Here is a 17119-nt window from a genome sequence, read left to right as displayed (position 1 = left end):
CTAGGACCTTGATGTTGCATGCACAATGTTAGCACTTACTACTGGCGAACTAGCTAAAACCAGTCTAACCAGTCTTTTTTTTTTTCATGATATTCAACAGAATTTTAAGTTTCCTCTGTGCTATTGGTTTACCAGCCCAATTTCATCCATTCACCTCCAGTAAAGGGTCGTTAAGAGTGAATCCCAAGCCTGCAGTTTATATTACTAAATGGATCTGAATGCCACTGGCAAGACATCCTTCCACTAATTCAATAAACAATGGGTTATTGTTGAGACGGATTGTCAACATAATGCCTTCAAATGCTGCTTTTGTTTTGATTGTGACCGGTGGCAGATGGGCCGAAGATGATGACAGAACCTGTCCTGTAGAGTGGGCAGCAGTGGCAGGCACTGAGCCTGAGGGGCCATACAAATGGTGGGAGGGGGCCAACATCCTACAGGAGCCCTTGTGCTTGAGGGCCAAGTGCTTCATTCTGTTCCTGGAAGGACGTACCAGTGTATGTTTTAGGGACATTTTTCTTTTAGTATCCCTGTCCGCTACTGCCAGATGTGTGTATACATGTTTGGGAATATGTACAGATATTTTAATGTCCAACTCACAATAGTTATACACCTTAAAGTCAGAATATTTTAAGACTTAGTGAGGCCTTTGCCTTCCGCTAGTGTCTGAATAAGTTGTTTCCTTGTTTAGAGTGCTCACGTGAGACTAACTATACCATAGCCAAGCATTTAACTATAACAACTTGTGGTGAAACTGGTTGATCAAGAAAGCTGTGCTGGTTGTTTAAGAAGCCTATTAAGGACACCTGTTGGGTTATACTGTATAAATCTATTCAGGAAACTTTAATTGTGCATACAATGGCCTTACCATTTGACACATACACTTGTACAACTACATGTGACCATTTGACACAGACACCACATGCACATCCACAGAGGTTTGAACCTCTAAACAACTGCTTCATATTGTATAAAGAACACATGGTATATGCATGTCCCGGGTGCATATGTGATGTCACATGGAAGCACGTACAGATGGTGTACATGATTTTGAATGTATGTCTGGAGTAATGGTGGTTAATATGGCAGCCGTGTTTTCTCTCTGGCTCTTTAGAAATTGAGAGCTCTGGGACATAATGGCCTTTAATAGATTTTGGTCTCCAGAGAGCAATGAGATGAGCTGAGAAGTCGCAAAGTGTGTGTGTATGCGTGTGCATGTTGGAGAGAGAATGAGTTGTGAAGATAAAATTGTAACAAGATGTCAGCTAAATTGCTAATGGATGCCTTAAAGAATCTAAATTACCTTGTTATTACCTACAAACAGCAGTGTGTGTGTGTGTGTGTGTGTGTGTGTGTGGATGCAATACTTCTCAATCAGGGGGCTGTGGATGCCATTAATTATTGGTCCAGAATTATTTTTATGTGTACATTTTAATGTTAATACTGTATATTTGTTTACACTACTGTTCAAAAATTGGGGTCAGTAAGAATGTTTTAAATGAAATCAATTAATAATTTTATTCAACAAAGGATGTATTAAACTGATCAAAAAGTGTTAGTTAAGGCATGTGTGTTACAAAAATATTTCTATTTTAAATAAATTCTGTTCATTTGAGCTTTGTATTTATGAAATAGTACTGAAAATGTAATATATGTTTGTTGCATACAATCATTGGGTTCCATTTTTTAATTACAATTTTAACCCAGAAGTTAGGTTGGTCCATATTTGATCCAAAGATTAGAGTGCATTTATGAAAACAAGAAGTGGATGTGTGTACCTGTGGAAATAAACATATGTAGAAGTTTTAAAGGTGCATCTACATTCTAAGGGTCTGAGAGAGGCTGAAAATGGCAACAAAGATCTAAATTATGACAATTTTTGGAGCAAAAAACCATAACTAACGTTGTAAGTGGACTTAATCGGACATATAATGGTATTCAAGTGTACAATTCAGAGAGTTTGAAAGTCAGTACATCATACTGTCAGTCAGTTTAAAGTCAGAGTTTAGTATTTTTTACTGCAGGACATGATCATATACTGATAATCTTGCAGATATATGACATCATGTTACAGTTTAACCACATACATTAAGGTGCTCTTTATTGCAGCACAGAATAGACGCTCCATTGGTTTAAAATGGCTGATCACAATGATAAGTGACTTGAATTTATATCTAACCCAGGTCAGGACTAGCATCTTCTAAAATAAATGAGAGTTATCTCTTGCTTTAGCTGATCTCTTACTGGCAGCTTGTTGCTTCCGCATTAAACGAAGAAGCATCACATCATAAAGCTTTGTTATAGTGAGCAGCTGCCGTCATTGGGAGATTTACTTTATTTCGCAAGCCATTTTAAATATAGTCTAAAAGGGTTCATTGCTATGCAATATGAAAGAGGCCTGTAGATTTCTTCCCCCCTGGTAAGCACATGGTGCAGTGTTGAGAGGTGTGATAAGGAAGAAGCTGGCAGGGGGGCAGAGTGGCAGATGTTAGCCCAGGTTTCTCTGGAAAGAGCACTAATCCGCTTTCACTGCGGCTAACCGAGACCAACTTACCGAGCACAGCCAAGTGCTCTGTCTGAATTTGATATTAAAATTAAATTGTTAGCACATGCATTATGCTTTGAGTGAGCGACTTGAACGCACCACTGGAAATTAAAGTGATACTGCTGGTGTTATTCCAGGGTTTATTATGGTTTATGCAGGAGGATGAAAGAGTATTATAGACAATGATCACACAATTGGCTCACAGTTCCAGTGTATTGTATTTTAGTCTAACTGTTTTTCTTTAAGTACTGATCTAAAAATGCTGTGTAAAAAATATGTGAAGAATTTCACTTTGATTTTGTAAATAATATTGCAGATGTTTTATCAAAAGTGACTTTCTAGATTTACACTTACAATTTGCTAGGGCTCCTGCAATTACCTAAAACCTGGGAATATCATTAAATGTTTGTGAAGTGGAAAATCGATTCCTGAGCAATCAATGCCAACTAATTCAGCACCTTCACTTGGGACAGCGCCTTTGTAATGTCGAATGTAAGATGCAGCATGTTAAAGCGTGTTCCTAAGGGACACTTCAGGGAACACACTTAGGGACATAAACAACTTTGGTATAATATATCTTAGCGCACTAAGACTGAATATTATCGGGGAATTGGGCCCAGATGATTTGACAAATCTGATCAAATTCATTACAATTCAGCAAAATTCATAATGATCTGTCATTGACGAAATCCAAAGATCTGACTGTCAGGGATAGTTCACCTAAAATTTCAACCTGCAAACCCGCATTCTTTGCATCAGCATCCTAAACCACTCAAATGCAATCAGCATTTATTTGAAATTATGGACATCATTAGGCACTCACCTGTAATTTTGGAATGAAATTATAATAACCACAGCTCTCCACCATCAAAGCCTCTTGATTACAAATAATCTGAATGGCAGCTCAGGTAGAACTCTCTATTACACTGATTAAAACTGTCGGTGGAACTCTGTTCCCTTCAGTCAGTGCTTGAAAAAGAAGAACATCCCGTGTTGTGTCTCATTTCAAGTATATTACCGCCAGTCCCCTTTGAAATTATTAAAAAGACAAATAGTCTGCAGTCTAAATTAGGAAATTAATTTTGATGCATTAGAAGGTATAATGATTTGTCGATGTAACAAGGTCAAGGCTGAAGTTAATTAGATCTGCACATTGTCTGAATCTTAATTTTATACAGATTTAGACATGTTTAAGGTAATACGCTAGCACTTTTAAAATATAAGGCATTGTATAGGCCACTTACACTTAGCAAACTGTTAAAAGAACACAAATGATCAGGTGATAATTCTACTGAATACAATACACCCTTAAAAATACATATTCTCACTATTTCCATCACCTGAGAATTCTGGCATTTTGTATATATATATATATATATATATATATATATATATATATATATATATATATATATATATATATATATATATATATATATATATATATATATATAAAACTGAACTTTATGAAACTGTCATCATAGGTTTAATTGGAGCCCTTATTTTAAGAGAGAGACTGTGGGTTGAAGGTGGTGAAGACCAGCAGTAGGTTTTTTATTGTGGAGTTGTTCAATTTTGTTGAAACCCATTGCTGGAGGGTTAAAAACGTTCTTGTACTCCATAGATGGAAGGAGAACATCAAAACATGCTATACACCTGCGTCTGAGAAAACAGCTTTACTTTCTGTAAAATGTATTTTATTGCATTTCCTGGGTGATTTTAACTGGAACATTTGACTGTTTGTGGTCTCTGTTCCACCTCTGGAACTCATTTACTGTATTTACGAAATATTATCAACCCCAATAAATAAATAAATGGCAAAATGATGACAGGTGGATTGAGCAGAGGCCAAGCTGGATGTGCAACTGCCAAAAAATGCAGAAAATGGCTCTGGAATGGTACAGACAGCCGGCGCTGTATCTTTACATAATGTGATGTTAAAACTGTTGTCACCTGGGTTTCATTTGACTCACTGAATTCCATGTTTTCTCTCTTGCTTATTTTCCTGCAGTGGTTTCTCACTCACGGCAGCAACTTCAAGCAGTAATATTATCATTAGCACTCTGTGTGGAAGACACTGAGTGTATGTGTGGCTGGTTTAGCGGTCTCTTCAGAAGAAGCTTACCTTGACCCCAGTAAGCAGATTTGGGCTTCACAGCTCTGTGATGGAGCTTAATCCACATAAACAGGTCTCAAAGAGAGAGAGACATATGGATAAATCACGCATTTACACCCTTAGCTAGAAGGGAATTATGTGACAGGCTTCATTGAGTCACTAGGTTAACATGTACAATATTTTTTTTTATTAATATCGGCAAATGATCAAATTCTGATTAGGTATGGGCCCATTAACATTTTACCTGATTGCAATTACTAAATTAAACCAGTGTTGCTGAATACACAGTAAGCTAGTGTGAACTATCAGTAAAAAAAAAAAAAAAAAAAAAGAAAAAAAAAAATATATTCTACTGTATAAATTTACTAAAACGTTATTAAACTGAATGAAAAGAGCAAGTATTATCAGTTTCCTGTTTTAGAAATGTGGGGAAAGTAGTGGTGGCTAATATCAAAGTTTGAGCCTGTCCTCCAACAAAAAACGTCCATATAGGTTGTTTGTGCAAGTACCTTATTAGGACCTATTTTTACATTTCATAGTTAAGCGGCCTCTAGCGGGCGTAAAAAATAATGACAGTATCGTGCTGCGTCTGTCGTCATGAAATGAAAAACACGTTTATTTAAATGCAATGGGTCTCATTCATGAAACATTCGTAAATATACGAGTAAATATCTGAGTGATTTGCGCGTAAAGAGAACTTTCCGAAAACTCTTCTCCTGATTCACAAAAACTTCGTAAACGTCAGATGTGATAGTGAAATGTGTGTGTGTGTGTTAATGAATTCCAATCAGTCGTAAATGGGACACGCGTGCATGCTCACTCTCAATTACCATAAATCCTGCCTATTAAATCCGACTGACAACTATATATGAGCATCATATTATGACACCAAACGAAGGATTTCAACATGTCTTCTCAAAAGCGACTGAAAAAGAAACATTTCTCAGCTGCAGAAATTGAAGTTTTATTATCAGAAGTTCATTCAAAACGCCACATTTTATTTTCAAGCGTACTAGCGGCGTATCAGGTCCTAAAAAAGAAAGTTTGGCAGCATATTACAGATCCTATTACTGGCTCTCATAATAAAAGTAAAAAGAAAAACCGTATGTAATTAATATATATAATATTTTTTTTTCAAATGCTGTGTAAATATGTACCCGATTAAGGTGAATTAAAATGCAGCCGTATTAATGAGTAAACGCACTATTTACGCATGGCTGGGAGCAGGTATAGATTTCTTTCGTACCAACTAACATTTGGAAAATACGAACGTTTTAATGAATCCGAAAATTTACGCCAAAACCACTTTACACGCGATTTACACAAAAATTTGTTCTGCTCGTGTTTCATGAATGAGACCCAATGTGTGGACTTTTTACACCGATCTCACAGTAATTTGTACATATTTTACTAGGTGGCTTTTTCGTTCAAATGACCACATCGAACACCACCCCTAAACCTAACAGAAATAGAGCATATACATTTTACATGCACGTCCATTCTCTGGGATTGAACCCATGATAGCATGATTACATATCAAGGTACGCAATAATCTACCAACTGAGCTACATGAAATGCAAATCAGAGTGCAAATAAAAGAGTACAAAACATTAAAATGAAAACAACATTTTGCTGATGGGGCGCAATTGTAGTATATGCTCTGATAGGTCGTATTTCAGGACAAACGACCCATACAGGCATATTGGTTGGAGGACAGGTTGCAAAGTTTTATTGTACAAACAGTACCTGTCATAACATTGGTGTTTGGTTCATGGTAAATTTTTGTACATTTTGTTATATAGCATTCAAATTATTGATAACATATTCAGCATCATTACTCCAGTCTTCAGTGTCACATGATTCTTCAGAAATCATTCTAATATGCCGATTTGCTCAATAAATTTAAAACAGTTGCCCAGTTTTTAAACCGTTACTACTGCTTCATGTTTTTGTGGATGCTGTGAAGAATGTTTTATCTTTTTCGGTCACTTTTCATGTATTTATTGCATTCTTGCTGAATACATATATTAATTTCTTAAATAATAATAATAGTAACAATAACTTTTTGAGTGGTAGAACACAATCAGGAGCAAAGTATCTTTGTAAATATTCATCATCTCTTCATTTGTGAGTATTTTACCCACAACTACAACATTTAACTAAACTTGTCAAGATGCCGTTTAGTTTGATATGTTGTTATCTGATGCAGTGGCATTCAACAATTCTGAAGTGTGGCTGAAGATAACAAACACTTGTTCCACTGTATTTAGATTCAATTTTGTTTGTAAGTGTATTTATGTGTACTACCATATGGTTTGTGTTACTTTTCTACCACAGCTCACAGCTCTTACCACCCTTGTAATTGCATCCTCTTGTGTGCTTGGAGCTTGTCCAGTGCCTGTGTGTGTGTGTGTGTGTTTGTGTGAGTGTTTACGTTCAGCTTTAGAAGGCTTCAGTGTGTAGACAGTGGATTTTCTCATCGTATGTTCCCTGTCTCACATCTCTCACCGCCGTAATGTCATATTAGTCCTATGCCCTGCTTAATGTTGTTGTTGTTGTTGTTGTGATGTAGTCAGGAAATAATATTTCATGACAGAATATAACAGGAAATGTGAGACTTTGATGACAAAGAGGCACATACATTTGGGATGCAGCTTTAGAAAGACAGATGTACAGCTAAAAATGTCCAGGTATCATTTTATAAGGGCAATCCATCATGACACATGAGGAAGAGAGTAAAAATAATCGTGTCTAGTGGGGGAGATGGGTCAGTCCATGGGTGTTGTGGGGGTGCGCTGCACCTGGAAGAGCCCATTAACTGGAGGTGAGGAGGGGTGCGGTGAGAACAGAAGGACGGGGACAGATGGAGGGATGACAGGTGGAGACAGAGGGAGAGCAAGAGGTGAGAAGTAATCAAACTGAGCCCACAACTCACAGCTGAGAGGAGCAGAAATAAACATGAGAAATATCACCATTATGCTCTATTATAAACCGTCTTATTATGCTGTCATAGTACTATTAATTACATTCTAAAAATAGATTAAATTAGAAAACAGTTATTTTAAATTATAAAAATATTCCATAATTAGTTTTATAATATAATATAATATAATATAATATAATTATATTATATTATATTATATTATATTATATTATATTATATTATATTATATTATATTATATTATATTATATTATATTATATTATATTATTCCATCAATGGAACAAGAAGAAAAAAGCAGTTTGCCATTAGTGTAGGAAAATACATTTGCCTCATACAATTTGCTGCTCACGTAAATGTACTGTATCTGAGGATTACTAATTGAGTATTTTTTATTTTTGTTATTTATTTATTTTTTGCCATGTGTCTGTGAAAAAGAGAGAAGGAGAGAATGAAAGAGTAAGTGTGAGTGCTGTGAGTCAGGATGAAAGAGGTGAGGAGTGATCAGCAGGTGGAGAAACACATCACATGACAGCCGAGCTCTTACGAACAATAACTAGAACAAACCTCACTTTTACAGCAGTAATAAGAAACTAAAGCGATCAGTGGGTCTCAGATGAATGTCAGCGATCTCACACATGTACAAGATACACAAGCCTCGCGGTGCAAGAGCGGTTTAGACGCCCTCTATGACTGACAGTAGCCTCGGTATCTGTGGAGACAACACATCAATCCCCTGGAAGGCCGAGAGCCACGGCAGCCTGCACCGTCTCCAGGAAATTTCATGCAGCAGCCACTGCTATAAATGCTATTTGCAGTTTATCAAATCCATTGTACAGATGATTTATATTCAGAAATGTATGTATTGTTGTAATGACTGAAAGCCTGGATTCTCCACTCTCTAATGCAGTCCAGAGGCCAAAGTTCAGGAAATTATCCAGACTAAATAATAGTTTTATGATAATAGTTTGTGTAACTGATTTAAAATGTAAAATCTCTCGCCTTGGGCACCAAATAACCTAGAGCCGGCCCTGCATCAGTGTTTGCACAAGTTCTCGTGATCGCAAATGCTGGCTGGTCAGGTTTGGTGATGCTTTCTCCAAACTGGCCAAATACAAACGAGACCGCGATAAATAAAAGATGGTAACAAGAAATATGGCAACGATTCCTATTCCTAGGAGCTACTGAGCTTGCTTGGTGGCGGAAAAGTAAATCAGACGCAACACAACCGCGTTGCGACAGGTTTAGTCAGTCTAGTGTCTATACAGGACATTTGAACTCTGTGTCAGTACCTCACAGACCGGACAGGGGATTTATCATGTTGTGGTGTGCTGCATCCAGTCTGGCATCACTGATTATAATTACTGCTTTATATATATATATATATATATTTTTTTTTTTTTTTTTTTTTTTTTTTTTTTAAGAAAATGCTATTGGAAATTTGTATTTTTATTTTATTTACCTTTTTTCACTGTCAGGTCAGCTAATGTAACAACTGTTTCCCCTTCATAACATTCATAACTTAAGAAAGTTAGGTCTGATGAACATCTTTATAAATAGCTACCTGAGTAATTGCACATCAAATTTTATGGCACTGGTTTAAAAGCCTGAACCTACAACCTTAAATTATGTTTCCATAGGAATTTGAACATATAGCTTTAGGAAAATGTAATAATAATAATAATAATAATAATAATAATAATAATAATAATAATAATAATAATAATAATTAGTGAAAGAAACCTTGACTAACTATAAATGGGGATCATAAAAAATAAAAAAATAAAAAAAGGTTTTAATATTCACATCTGCAATTATTCAAGATCATTTTGGCTGAGGACATCAATGGAGAATCAGCATCTGTTCAGAAACCTTTGAGCCATGTCTTTACTGGCTTTATTCTGCTAACAAACCCACAAGATGCTTCGCACAGCTACTTCCATGGGCTTGAGATGAAAATTCTATTTAATCTGCCCACCTAACCAGTTGCGATTCTGCATGGCAATAATATTTAAAGCCGGCGTGTGGGCTTAAACTCAGCATAAATGAAATTTCAGTTGACAAACTGTAGAGAGGCATTTTAAAAGAAGTGTTAAACAGCTTCTCCAGAGCTGCGTAAGCATTCTCCAAAGACCTTCCTCACAGATCTAATAAATAATGAATTCAATTCTGCCTTGATTTCTTAGAAAATTTCCCTAATTTAGAAGTTTCATGATCTTGTTGACGCATGGTTTTCACATTGTGTTACGCTTCTCGCGCTAACATTTGCAGCTCGCTCACAAGCCTCAAGTGTGTAGCCCAGTAGATTGTCAGACACACTTGATGACAAAAGGAAATAATTTCTTCTTTAGTGCAGCACCCAGAGGAATTTAATTATTGGATGGCATTTCACAAGTTGGAATTAACTCACAAGGTTGTATCAAGGCCCTTTTGCAATCGACGGCTCTTGTTTTGTTGTGTGTGTGTGTTTTGTATATCTGCATTCTGTTGATGTGTGTTTGTTTGTCTACTGAGTAGATTGTGTGTGGGGGAGTCTAGTGTAGGAGTTTATCAGCTTGCGTGTGTTTGTGTGTACAGTATGCTTGTGCATTCTCTTTATAAAATGAAGAATACTGAATAAAAGTTGCATGGCCTTGAGCTGTTGTATTTTCACTATAACACAGTTAAACCATCACAATGCGGGTTTTGAGATATCTGAAGTTAAGAATGATGAATACAGTGTGTTTGACTCAATTCAGCTGAGGAGGGAAATTTATTACTGCAGTATTTAACTATTAACGTAGCTGAGAATTTTGCAAGGCCATCAGATAGTGTGTGAAAGTGCTGTCAATATTATTTAGTTTCGCAGCTGCGGGCATGTTGTATTTGATTTCACGAGTTGTCTGAATATCAAACTGTCACTAGCTGACATGTCATCAATCGATAATCAGTCAAGACTGCTGAATGAAAGATGTGCTTATGTTCATGTTAAGTTTCGGGACAGAAGATACGGCAGTTGTTCATAGAAGTGTTAAGTAAACAGAACGTGAGTCTTGAAAACGGCAGCATTTTAAAAGCAGCAGTGATCATTCTAAGTGTGCTGAGGATGGGTTTAAAGTTTGAGTGATATACTTTAGTCGTACAGAAACATGTTTCGCTTTCTTTGAGGAACTATGAAATAGCTTGAAGTCAAAGTTCAGTTTCATGGGAACTGATTTTACTTCTGTAGTGTGGCATTTAAAAAAATGAGTGAAACACATTTATATATTTTAAAGATTAAGTGAAATAAGTAAAATAGAAAGTGGCTTTAGAAGCAGAGCAAATAAAATAAAACAGTATCAAGGAACCATGCAAGTTCAATTTTGATTTCATGTTGACGTTTAACACTTTATGTGTATTTTCTGTCAAGACCATGTCATTCATATTTTACTTAAAACCTTAAAAAGAAGTTACATTTTGCTTATAGAAAATATATTTTTTACTACAATGCGACATATCATATTTTATTTTTATTACCGCAATGCTATTTTTTTTAAATAACTGCTAAGAAATAAATAAGAAATGAAAAGAAAATTAGCTTTGTCTTTTAGAACATTTCGATTTCATTTTCAGTTCTCATTACATTGCGTATTTTATTTGCAATATCGCAATTAAGTCAATTAACCCTCTTTTTGTTGTTGTAACAACTACTACAAATGTATTAATGAAAAAAAAAAAAAAAAATTATACTCAATATGCAATAGGAGTCTAATAAGAATACCACTGAGGATAGTATTAAAAATAAATAAATAAATAAAACAAGCAAACAAATACTTACTGCAAATAAATCAATCAATAAATAAAGACCCTAAACAGCTTCAGGGCCAACAGTTTATTTATGCATTTTCCTTGTCTTTAGACTTTGATTCAAAATGTGACCTGTCTTTGTGAGATTCACTCATTTTTATAGTGATGCTTTTAATATTCGCATTTGTGGTGCAAAAGAGCTCTCAACCTTTTAGCAAACATATAACACCAGCAGCGAGTGCTGTATGCACGGCCTGAAGATCGCGGTCAGATCTACTCGCATAATGGAATAAGTCTGTGGCTGATGAATCAGTGTTCTGTCATCACCGGAGGCTTGTGTGTTTAAGCTGTGAGAGCACTAATTCTTTCACGCTAGCAGAGTGCCATATGTACCTGCGCTAACATTTCCCACCAGAGGCACTTTACCGCTTTCAAGTTTGACAGAGTTGATCCTGGTATCTTGTTAAACGAACAAAGTCTCCCCCATGAATCACACTCTTCTGTTCAGAGTGACACACACTGCCTTGTACATGATTTACTCTTACATGAACACGTCAAATTAAACAAGTTGCGTTCCTCCCCGCGAGCAGGCTGATTGCTTTCACCAGTGAGCCGGTTGTCTTTAATTTGTCTGAAATAAATAGCCTTTTACTCGCTGTGTGATGCAGTCCACCTCTAAACACAGGTCACAGAAAGCATCAGAGGTGACAAATAACGGCTGTTTGTCAGAAGAAAGCCTATCACGATGCAAAAAAAATCAAATGCATCACATAATGCCTTAAAAGCCTATCTATAATTGCTTTGTTGAATGCTGTATCTCGTGTCCTCGTGTAATGGGGTCGTTCTGTAGTTCTAGACAGCTGACTAATGTCTAACCGCTCAGCGTTTATTAGGTGAGAAAATTAGGAGACCTGAATCCATTGATAAATCACTCTGATTGATCTGATGACACCTTAATGAGGTCAATAAAGGGTCATTTTATTTATGGAATGGCAAAGCCTGTAAAACATTTTAATGCAATTCACATTAAAAACGAGATCTAGAGACCAAAATCTTAAGTAATTTATCACGGTTATTTAACACAAAATAGTTGTTTTTCCCTGTAAAAATATATTCAACAACCTTATGATAATTTATATTATTGATTGATCATTTTGTTGATTGATGATCCAGTGCATGAATTATTTGCGTGATGATAAAAAAAAAAAAAAAAAAAAAAATATATATATATATATATATATATATATATATATATATATATATATATATATATATATATATATATATATCCATTGAGTTATTATACAATCCAGTAAATATTTTTAAATTCATTGGTATTTTTTTTTTTTTTTTAATGTAATAAATTACATAAAATTAAATTATGAAAAGTAAATAAAACTGCCTGTTATCCATGAATCAAAAACAATGTATGGTAACACTTCAGTATAGGGTCCAATTCACACTCATAACTATTTGCTCATTAGCATGTCTATTATTAACATATTGGCTGTTTATTAGTGCTTATAAAGTACATATAATGCATGACATCCTTAATCCTACCCAATACCCTAATCTTAACAACTACCTTATAAAATATAATAAGCAGCAAATAAGGAGTTAATTGAGGCAAAAGTCATAGTTAATGGTTAGTTAATAGTGAGAATTGGACCCGAAAATAAAGTGTGACCCAATGTATTATTGTATATGTTGTTCTTGTTATTGTTGTTATTATTATTAAAATAGTTTAGGGTTAGCATCAGACCATTTAAAACTTGAAATGTATTTATGAGGAATGTTAGTGCTTGTCAGGTGAGAAGCATGTGTTTAGTTTTAGTACTCAACACTGCCCTTAAACCAAATCCAGTTTAACAGTTTAACCAGTAAGCATCTGATTCAGCACCTTTGGAAGTCTCGAGATTGTCCCTGTCTATGTCTTGTGCTGTTAGCAGTCAAATGCTCAATAAAGCACCTGCTTTTAATGAGAATCCAATGAGGTCATGGACATCGGGTGGGCAGCGTTAGCACTTTTCCTCCTGTAGGTTGGTTTTGTTTCTCTCTTTCTGTTCTCACAGTAGGCCTGAAGACAGCATTTGACACTAACCCAGACATCCCAAGTCTCCCGGAAGTTCCGCGAGTCTCCCGCATATTGAAAGCGGCTCCCTGAGACCCGCAGATTAGTTAAAATCTCCCGGAATCTTGACCGAGGGAGCAAAAGCGCGTATGCGAAACAGATACTGTGTTTCAAACAGTGTAGCACGCACGGCAGAGAGGGAGAGGGAGCGAGAGACCTTGCGTGTGTGTGCTAATGTGTGTGTGTACGAAGCGCATGTCAGACAGAGAGCATCCTGATTGGCCTGTTTCTGCAAATCAACCAATCAATTGTCAGTGTGGGCGGGCTTTTATCTCTTTTCCCGAACAAAAATAATCAGTTATGTCTCTCTAGAAAAAGGAGCACCATGGCAGAGGGAGAGTGCCACAAAAAACAAACAAACCAAAAAAAAGTATACAACACATTTTATGGCAGACTACACCAAAGTGTGTGTACCCCTGTCTTATAGATGTAAAACATAATGACAGTCTTGCTCAAGCATTGCCCCTGGCAGGTTATGTGATTGCAAAAGGCATGTTGAGGTGAATTGACAAGTTTAATTTCATCTGCATATTATTCAGGCTAGTTGCCAAGGCTATATGAAAACAACAAACTCTTTAGACCGGCTTAAAGTTGCAATGGAAAATAAATAAAAGCAGTTTACATAAATTGTATAAGCAGATTATATAAATAGTAAAAGTAATCTACATATTTAAACATAATTAACAAATAATTACATAGGCCTATAGCTTATAGAAATTATATTTTATGCTATATCTTTTAGGGACCACAACATGTTAGGGAGGCAAAGCGCAGGGAAGGCTGCTCCAGTATATCTCAGTTCTCTCATTCAGATAGGCAAAGTCTCACTGAGAAGGTGACTACAGCTGAGATGTATTTCCTTCCTTTTTTTGGGGGGGGGGGGGGGGGGGGGGGGGGGTCTTCGGGATACCTCCCTGAAATGACTTTTTGCAGGTTGGGATGTCTGCTAACTCATGAGATCAGTTGAACATTTTGATTTAGAGAAAAAAAGAAAAGAAAAAGAAAGCAGAAGCTTAAGCATTCAGTCATCCAGCACCAGGCATTGCTTTCCACCAAACACCGCATCACAAGGTCTCTCTCTTGTTCTACTCATTTTTTTCCTTTTCCTTTTCCCAGTTTTTTTGTGAAACAAACATGAGAACACAGTAAAACACTTATGCAGCCCACCTGCGGTTCTCAGCAGAGTTGCCTGTTCAGATGTGGAGTTCACGGTGTAGATTCAGAAAGGAGTGGACACTTGGGGAGAAGACAGCTGCTGGGCTGATTCTCCAAAAGCTGAATCATTTCATCATGTCATATTACACATGCTGCCCACAATAAATGAGCAGATATATTCTGGGCTTATATATGTACAAGTATCTTCTGAGAAAAGCCTCATACAGTTGAGGTCTTAGGCTTGTTTCACACCATATTTATATTAGTGCTCATGTTAACAGTTTCAGAATTCACACTCATCATTAGTCACAGAAGAGATTCAGCACTTTAATTCTGCTCGTGTAAATTACGGGCAATTTCCAAATGGCTTTTTTTTATTTTATTTTTATTTTTTGCCCTTGAAGGGCACTTCGGGAAGGGGACACCATTTGTAGGGACATTCCAAATCAAAGTGAACAACTGAATCCCTTCACGAAGGGCCCTTCCAGAAGTCCGTTAGTGGAGGGAACATGTGATAGTCACTTCACGGAACTGATTTCCATTTGTGATCTTTGTTTATGTTAGGAAATCTTGCGATGCTTTTTAAAGCAACGTTGGGGTTGATTTCGAGTTCACATACAAATGTAAATAGAATAGGCTAATTAAATTAGTCTATATTAGTAAATATATGATAAGTCGGTAGTGTAAGCAAATTTAGTTTGAAAACGTTTAATAGTAAATAAGACACAATTAGACAATATTTGAATAAAATAATAATAATAAGAAGAAATATTTATCTGCAAAAAATGATGGAGTGCTGAATGCTGCATGAACTCACAGCGTTGTCAAAGTAACATTTGGTCAGTCATTCCCTTCACCAAGGGAGTTCCAAATGAATCCCCCCTACATTTAATCATAAAAGTTTGTCATAATTATCTATCACTTACTCCCAATAACCATTTATAATTTATAACAGTACAGGAAATGCTTATAATGTATTAAATGCCTTAAAACTCTCAAAAGCTATGTTGTCTAAGGAATAGTTAAACAGGCTTAAATATAACATTCAATCAAAATGTAATATCTTGCTCCATGCATGTGATGTGTGGACATCACAAATTTAAAAGAACACTGACAATGCGACCACAGACAAGATGGAGTTGGCTACTCTTGATTAAGTATTTTTTAATTAAAAAATAAAAATAAAATACAATGCTAAAAATAAGTACCATTTTGTTGCTCTTTAATGTGTCGTGACAGATCGGTGTTGTGCCTCAGTTCAAGTGGCATGTGAAACGATCATCTCTTCCTACTACATAGCATGAAATAAACATGAATGAGTGTTGTTTCAGAGTTCGGCGTTATGATTGGTCAGGTGTCCTGTCAGTCAAACACTTTTCATTGCACACACACTCAAATTGCATACACAGAGAGCTGAGTTTCAGACATTGTGCAAACGCAGACAGTTCTATTTTATGTCTGCTTGCTCCTGAATGGAAACACACACAAAATAATCTCAAAATACCCTTCTTGGCAAATATTCTTGTAAATACAGTCAGTTTTGTTTTAAGAGAAGTGAACATAAATAAATAAATAAACAAATAAATAAATAAATAAATAAATTGGATGTTTTTCATTACATTGGATCTGTGCTTTCAGTCTTAAAGTGACAGAGGCCTATAAAAACTGCTTTAAGAAAGATTTATCTATATTAATTTATACAACAAACACTGCAGTGTTATTTCACCCTTAATTATTACATTTTTGTATCTGAAGACTAATTTAAGACCTTATTTTTTATTTGTAACTTTGTTCTGTTTCATTTATCTGTGCTTGTTTATTTGTTCTTATTTTATTACTGACTGTTCACTTGTCTTTAATAATGTTTTTCAACTTTAATAGTTATGCTACTAGTCTTTGCTGTGATATTGAATAAATACATAAAGCAATCGTTAAAAACAAAAACAAAGATCCAATTCCTGACTCAAAACGCATAATGTGTTTGTGAACCGTATGTTTTCATCCATTTCAAAAAGTCTACTACTTTTTACCATTAAATAAATTCCAGATGGGAAAAATCAAGGCCCTGTCGAATGTCTTTTTTTTTTTTTTTCTCTCTCATCGAACATCCTCTTTAAGCACTGTTTTATGTTTACACATGCAAGTCATCTCGGTATACCATATCATAGGGAATATACAGACGGAATTGTGCTATTTTCTGCTCTGGAACAAATAAAGAGAGGTTGATTTATTTATTATATATATATATATATATATATATATATATATATATATATATATATATATATATATATATATATATATATATATATACACACACATTTTGCCCTCATGTTTTTTGAAACACAAAACAAGATAAAAATGTTGTAGAAAGAAAGAGTCATCTTCACACTTGAATCCTGTACACAGAAAGAGTAAAAAGCATCTTCTCCGTGACATGCTAGGTCATGGCGTGTTGGACTGACTT

At 35.6% G+C, this 17119-nt stretch overlaps 1 protein-coding gene across 3 annotated transcripts in view; it reads left to right on the top strand.

The window, feature by feature from the left end:
- Window positions 1–17119, top strand: part of LOC113050949 (protocadherin-9) — a 285211-nt gene that overhangs the window by 204328 nt on the left and 63764 nt on the right. The gene's annotated exons all lie outside the window — the stretch shown is intronic.

Source organism: Carassius auratus, chromosome 31 (genome assembly GCF_003368295.1).
Source record: "Carassius auratus strain Wakin chromosome 31, ASM336829v1, whole genome shotgun sequence".
Lineage (NCBI taxonomy): Eukaryota > Metazoa > Chordata > Actinopteri > Cypriniformes > Cyprinidae > Carassius > Carassius auratus.
The sequence above is the reverse complement of the archived record's forward strand: the minus strand, read 5'-3'. Positions and strand labels throughout refer to the sequence as shown.